Raw genomic sequence first — 7,714 nt, 5'->3', positions numbered from 1 at the left:
CATGTGGTGAAAGAGTTTCAGTATCAGTATATTTACTGGTAACATTAAAGACAGTGACATCTAATAACAATTAAAACAAGAGCACCGCCTTGCGGGTGCAGACCGCTCATCTATTTTCTTTTTAAAGGTGAAGGGACTCTCATTTTCAATCACAAAGGAGGGAGGAGTGGAGTGAAGAAGGGTGTATAGTGTGGGGTTGTGGACATTTATTACATTAACTTCCAAAAAAGCGAAAAAAAAAAAAAAAAAAAAATCGGGGGGGGGGGGGGGGGGGGGGGTTTTGGGTGCGATGGTTGGACGGTATTTCAAACATAACCGTTTTAAAAAAAAATGGGGGGGGGTATAGTGTGAGGGTGTGGTGATAATTTGTGAGATGATCTTAAAAAAAAAAAAAAAATTAAAAAAATCAACAAAAAAAATTGGGGGGGGGGGGGGTGGGGGGGGGTATAGTGTGAGGGTGTGGTGGTCATTTGTGAGATGATCTTAAAAAAAAAAAAAAAAAAAAAAATAGGGGGGGGGAAGGGGGAGGGGGGGAGGGCACGGGGGATGGTTTGGGTGAAGTCTATTGTGGTATGTCAGGTAAGAGTAGTTTCATCAAAGTATCAATCAAATCTAATCATAAATAAAGAAGTTATGGCAATTTTAGCAAAATTTAATAATTTGACCTTGAGAGTCAAGGTCATTCAAAGGTCAAAGTAAAATTCAAGTTGCCAGGTACAGTAACCTCATGATAGCATGTAAGTATTTGAAGTTTGAAAGCAATAGCCTTGATACTTCGAGTGGATCGAAACACAAAATTTAACCATATATTAAAAGTTACTAAGTCAAAAAAGGGCCATAATTCCATAACAATGACAACCAGAGTTATGCAACTTGTCCTTTTACTGTACCCTTATGATAGTTTGTGAGTGTTCCAAGTATGAAAGCAATATCTATGATACTTTAGGGGTAAAGTGGACCAAAACATAAATCTTAACCAAATTTTAAATTTTCTAAGTATAAAGGGCCCATAATTCCGTCCAAATGCCAGTCAGAGCTACATAACTTTGCCTGCACCGTCCCCTTATGATAGTTCATAAATCTTGCAAGTATGAAAGCAATAGCTTTGATACTGTAGGAATAAAGTGGACCTAAACACAAAACTTAATCAAATTTTCAATTTTCTAAGTATAAAAAGGCACATAATTCTGTCAAAATGCCAGTCAGAGTTACATTACTTTGCCTGCACAGTCCCCTTATGATAGTTAGTAAGTGTTGCAAGTATGAAAGCAATAGCTTTGATGCTTAAGGAATAAAATGGACCTAAACACAAAACTTAACCAAAATTGTCAATTTTCTAAGTATAAAAAGGGCACATAATTCTGTCAAAATGCATGCCAGAGTTATCTAACTTTGCCTGCCCAGTCCCCTCATGATAGTAAGTAAGTGTACCAAGTTTGAATGCAATAGCATTGATACTCACTGAGAAAAGTGGAACTAAACGCAAAACTTAACCAAAATTTTCAATTTTTTAAGTATAAAAAGGGCACATAATTGTGTCAAAATGCACGCCAGAGTTATCTAACTTTGCCTGCCCAGTCCCCTCATGATAGTAAGTAAGTGTACCAAGTTTGAATGCAATAGCATTGATACTTTCTGAGAAAAGTGGACCTAAACGCAAAACTTAACCGGACGCCGACGCCAACGCCAACGCCGACGCCGACGCCAAGGTGATGACAATAGCTCATAATTTTTTTTCAAAAAATAGATGAGCTAAAAATTGATGCAAAATGTTGCTTACCCCAGACATGAATAAAGATGTATTTTACAGCATTAGTGTTTTAACAGTAAAAGTGATTGTATGATTAACTAATTAATCTTTCGGATGGTTGTTTGCTGCAATCAAATCTTTAAGCTTACATGTACATAACCACTTTTTTAAAAATTTACTTAACCCATTTATGCCTATCGTCAAGAAAAAAGGCCTTGGCAAACAGTGTAGACCCAGATCAGGGCTCAACATTAACCAAAAAACAAACTTGCCCTGCCTGGCAAGTACTTAGAAAATATACTTGCCCTGAACGTAAAGCCGCTTGCCCAAACATGAAATATCACATTAACTGTAAACCACATATTTTAAAATAAAGATCAAAATGTTACACCACCAAACCTTTTTTATTTTTGAACATTTAACAAAATGATTACTGCAATTCTAATAAAAGTCTAAATTAAATGCTCTTTGTTATTTTTTGCACTTGCCAGGATGGACAACTAGATTATAAAATAACTTGCCCGGACCCAACTTTTACTTGCCAGGGGCAATAGGACAACCGTTAATGTTGAGCCCTGCAGATGAGACGCCGAAGATGCGGTGTCTCATCAGTGTCTGCTCTGTTTGCTTAAAGGAATTTCTGTAAGAAATATTCTAAATATAGAAATAAGTATACTATATACATCCCTAATTTTTGGAAATTAATTGATCCCATTAAGAAGGATGGGATAGTCCACTAGGCTTAAATGGGTTAAAATATAGCTTTCAATGATATCAGGGACACTTAAGATACCACAATCATGATTCAACTTTCTCAAACTTTGTTGTATGGAAAAACAACTGTCAAGAGATAGTTTGTGCCACTCTTTAGGCCACATTTAGAGACTGATCAACACAGAACTTGCTTGATATTAAAACATTGTCTCAAAGATATCTGAGACAAGATCGCAACTAGGTTACTTGCTTTCAAAAGCAAGGTCATAAGGCCTAATACAAACACGTTTTTGAACACTCTTAAAGCAAAATTTGTAACAATTTTTGTAACTTGCTCAGACCACTTACACCATGTAGGGTCTAAAATGTGCAAATATGTGTCATATGCCTCTCTTGTTTTAAAGTTATTGATACAGTTTTAGCTTGATTATTAAAATATAACAATTCATAAATTATTGAAGATCTTGCAATGTGTTGTCATGTATACACGTAGCTAAGCTAAATTCAAATTGGAAGGAGTGTTCCTCCCTGCAACAGCTTATTTACATTGGAGAAATTAGAGAATTTGGGTCCAATTTATGATCACAGATCGTTCAGCTTATCTTATTATGATACCTATATGTCTGGCATATGTTGTTATGCACTGTGTGCTGTAAACTGTTGGCTTCTTTCCCTCTAGAAGCCACGTTTGTTATCTTGAAGAAGTATAAGAATAAAGTTTATTTTTACAAAATCTAGAAAGAGTTTGATTTTGGGTTACATGTGTCCAAAAACAATGTCACCAGAAAAAATCTTATTAAAAACCTGTTTTCACTACAGAGGCCACTTTTATGACTCGATCTCAGTTCAACTTCATATGAATATAAATCTTGACAAAATGTAGGTCAAATCATAGGAGAACAGTGGTACCACTGTAGAGACCAAATTTATGATTCAAATCTTGATGAAACTTAATGTATATTCGGTTAAGATTAAGGCGAAGTTAGAATTTGTGTCATTTGTTTCAAAACCTAAGTCACGAGGTAAAATCTGAGGAAAACCCTGTAACCATTATAGACACAACATACATGACTCAATCATAATGAAATTTGGTAATTTGTTTATGTTGATTAAATCTATGCCAAGTTATGGCTAATGTGCGTCCAAACTAGGTCTTCAGGTTCAATAAAAAAACAAACTCAATACCACTGTATAGGCCACATTTATGACTCAATTTTGACATTTTCTAGACAGAGTTCAAATCTTGGTCACATGCATCTTCAAACTAGGTCACAAGGTCAAATCTTAGAAAAACCATTTTACCACTCCCGTGTCCACACTTATGACTAAATTTAACTTAGTTTAGTTTAAACCTATTTATTTTAGCTGAACTGCATCCAAAGTTGCAGGCTTACTTCAAATGCTCTTGACCCCTGTATTCCAGATTCCAACTCTGCCTTGTGCTTTGTATGATTGCACCTTGCATTCTAGTTTTTGAACCCATGGAACCCATATTCAAATTGCCTTGATATTGTAAATACAATGTATAACATTCTGATAGTTTCATTAACATTTCATCCAAAAACTAGTCCACCGGGTGAAATTGGAAAAAAACAACTTGTCACTGTGAAATCAGTCAAGCTACACCTTGTTCAGAAAGTTCATCTTGATGATGTTGAGGCTAGTTTTGAATCCGAGTCATGTGTAATTAAAACTAGATAAGCATGTACAATCTATATAAAACAAGAGCTGTCAGAAGACAGCTTCTGACTATTTGAGTGCTTGACAGTACTAACGTAAGCCATCATGGGGAAATTGTTCATATTCAATAAGGTCAAGGTAATATAGTCATGTTCTAAGTGGAAGAGGACCATACTTGAAACATATTGATCACTTATGTTTTAAAGAAGTTGTACTTTATAGACGATTCTGAGTTCAGGTATATTTTCCACAATCTATTGAACATTTGTAAAGACATAAAACAAAGTAATAAGATTTTATTTCAAGTTTGATAGCAATAGCTTGGGTGGGATGGTCCTTCAAAAATGAAAGAAATAAATACCTGTGTTTTTTTACCATGTTTAAAAAAATAATATTTTTGGGTGGGGGGTGGAGAGGGGGGTATAATGTGGAGGATGTGGTCATTTATAAGATTATCTTTAAAAAATAAGAGAAAAAAATGAAAAAAAAATGGGGGTGGGTAATGGTTTGGGTGGAGTCCATTGTGGTATGTCAGGTAAGTGTTGTTTTGTCAAAGTATGACTCAAATCTGATCATAAATAAAGCAGTTATGGCAAATTAAGCAAAATTTATATAAAGGACATTCAAAGGTCAAGGTCAAATTCAACTTGCCAGGTACAGTACCCTCATGATAATAAGAAAGTATTTGAAGTTTGAAAGCAATAGCCTTGATACTTTTGAAGCAAAGTGGATCTAAACACAAAATTTAACAAAATATTCAAAGTGACTAAGTCAAAAAAGGGCCATAATTTCATTAAAATGCCAACAAGAGTTATGCAACTTTCCTGTCCCCTTATGATAGTTTGCTAGTGTTCCAAGTCTGAAAGCAATTATAGCTCTGATACTTAAGGAGTAAAATGGACCAACACACAAAACTTAATCAAATGTTCAATAATCTAAGTATAAGGGCCATAATTCTGTCAAAATGCCAGTCAGAGTAACATAACATTGCCTGCACAGTCACCTTATTATAGTTAGTAAGTGTTGCAAGTATGAAAGCAATAGCTTTGATACTTTAGGAATAAAGTGGACCTAAACATAAAACTTAACCAAATTTCAATGTTCTATGTGAAACAAGAGATGTGTTTGTCCGAAAAATAATGCCCCCTATTGAAGCCATAAATTTGACCTTTGACCTTGAAGGATGACTTTGACCTTTCACCTGTCAAAACGTGCAGCTCCATGATATACACATGCATGCCAAATATCAAGTTGCTATCTTTAATATTAAAAGTTATGACCAAACTTTAATGAAGGTTTAAGTTTAAGGAAAGAAAAATAAATAATCTTTGACCTTGAAGGATGACCTTGACCTTGACTTTTCACCACTCAAAATGTGCAGCTCCATGACATACACATGCATGCCAAATATTTAGTGGCTATCTTCAATATTAAAATGCAAAAATTATCAAACTTTAACCAAGGTTAAACTTTTGGGACACACACATACAATGACTGACTGACACAATGACAGACAGACAGGCCAAAAACAATATACCCCCTATCTTTTGATCTGGGGGCATAAAAAGGGCCATAGTCCTTACAAAATACTTGATACAATTGTCTGCTCTTGTTTATAGATTGGGGTCATATGTCGGTAAAGAAGTATGCAAAATGTCAAAGCAATATGTCAAAGGACATAGAAAATATTTAAGGTGGTACGCAAACTTTAACATTTGCACGCAGGGGTGAGTGGGATAGCTCCACTATATATATATATAGTCAAGCTAAAAAATAACCAATCTTAAGCCATATTTATAACAAATTAGAATCTGGGTCATGTGCATCCTACAAACAAGGTCATCAGGTAAAAATTGAAAAAAACAACAACATATTACCACTCTGGAAGTAATATTTATGACTCAGTTTTGATCAATTTGGCCATATTGCTGATCTTGACAATATCAAAGCCATATTTGAAAGAATGTTTATCTAGACACTATCAAGGTCAAGTGTGAATCTGGGTCAAATGGGATTAACAACTATGTTTCCAGGGCAAGTCTTTGACAATATTGTACCTTGAACTCAGATGAGTGCATTTAAGGCCATCATGGCCCTCTTGTCCTACCGTTAATGTGGTGAGGTCTCAACTGGTATACAGGAGTAAAAAAACTAAACTCCTACCACACTCACATAAGTCAGACAGGAAACTAACTTGAAACACCTAGATACATATAACTATCATGTTTAATCTTGTTTTGCATTTCCTACAGCCATTTCACCTATTTTTAACCAGGTTTTCCGAAGGAAAAAACTGGTTATTAGATTGGCGAATGTCGGCGGGCGGGATGGCGGGCAAGCGGAACAAGATTGTCTGGGGCATAACTTTGTCGTTCATTGTGAGATTTTAAAAACATTTCGCACATTTGTTCACCATCATTGGACGGTGTGTGTCTCGTGAAAGAATAACATCGATATCTCCAAGGTCAAGGTCACAATTTGAGTTCAAAGGTCAAAAATGGCCATAAATGAGCTTGTCCGGGCCATAACTATGTCATTCATTGCGAGATTTTAATATCATTTGGCACATTTTTTCACCATCATTGGACGGTGTGTCGCGCGAAAGAATTACATCAATATCTCCAAGGTCAAGGTTGCAGCAACTCAAAATAGATTGATTTTGAAACAAGGGGGTAACTATGAACAATCAGTAACAAGAGCTGGTCACAGTAGTGCCAAATCCCCGCCGAAATGTGTTTGCTTGTATGACAACATTTGTTTTAGAGACTAGAATAATATTTGTAAAAACAAATAAAAGGAGATAATTCATTATGCTCCGTAAAAAATTTACTTTGAAATTAAATAAAGGGATATAATTCAACCACTAAGGTAGATAGAGTTATGGCTCTTAGTCTCTGCACTTCTCCTACTTGCCATCTGTTTAAGTTTCAAGTAAATCCCTTCAGTAGATAAAGAGTTATGCTCCGGACAAAAATTTACTTTAAAATTATAAATAAGGGGAGATAATTCAAAAACTAAGGTACATAGAGTTATGGTTCTTAATCACTGCACTTTTCCTACTTGCCATCTGTTTATATTTCAAGTTTCAAGTAAATCCCTTCAGTAGATTTAGATTATGCTCCGGACATAAATTTACTTTAAAATTATATAAAAGGGGAGATAATTAAAAAACTAAGGTAGAGAGAATTGTGGTTTTTGGTCACTGCACTTTTCCTAGTTGCCATCTGTTAATATTTCAAGTTTCAAGTAAATCCCTTCAGTAGATTTAGAGTTATGCTCCGGACAAAAATTTACTTTAAAATTATATAAAAGGGGAGATAATTCAAAAACTAAGGTAGATAGAGTTGAGGTTCTTGGTCACTGCACTTCTCCTAGTTGCCATCTGTTTATATTTTAAGTTTCAAGTAAATCCCTTTAGTATATTTAGAGTTATGCTCCGGACAAAAATTTACTTTAAAGTTATATAAAAAGGGAGATTATTAAAAAACTAAGGTAGATAGAGTTATGGTTCTTGTCACTGCACTTCTCCTAGTTGCTATCTGTTTATATTCTAAGTTTAAAGTAAATCCA

Source organism: Dreissena polymorpha, chromosome 13, assembly GCF_020536995.1.
Source record: "Dreissena polymorpha isolate Duluth1 chromosome 13, UMN_Dpol_1.0, whole genome shotgun sequence".
Lineage (NCBI taxonomy): Eukaryota > Metazoa > Mollusca > Bivalvia > Myida > Dreissenidae > Dreissena > Dreissena polymorpha.
The sequence above is the reverse complement of the archived record's forward strand: the minus strand, read 5'-3'. Positions refer to the sequence as shown.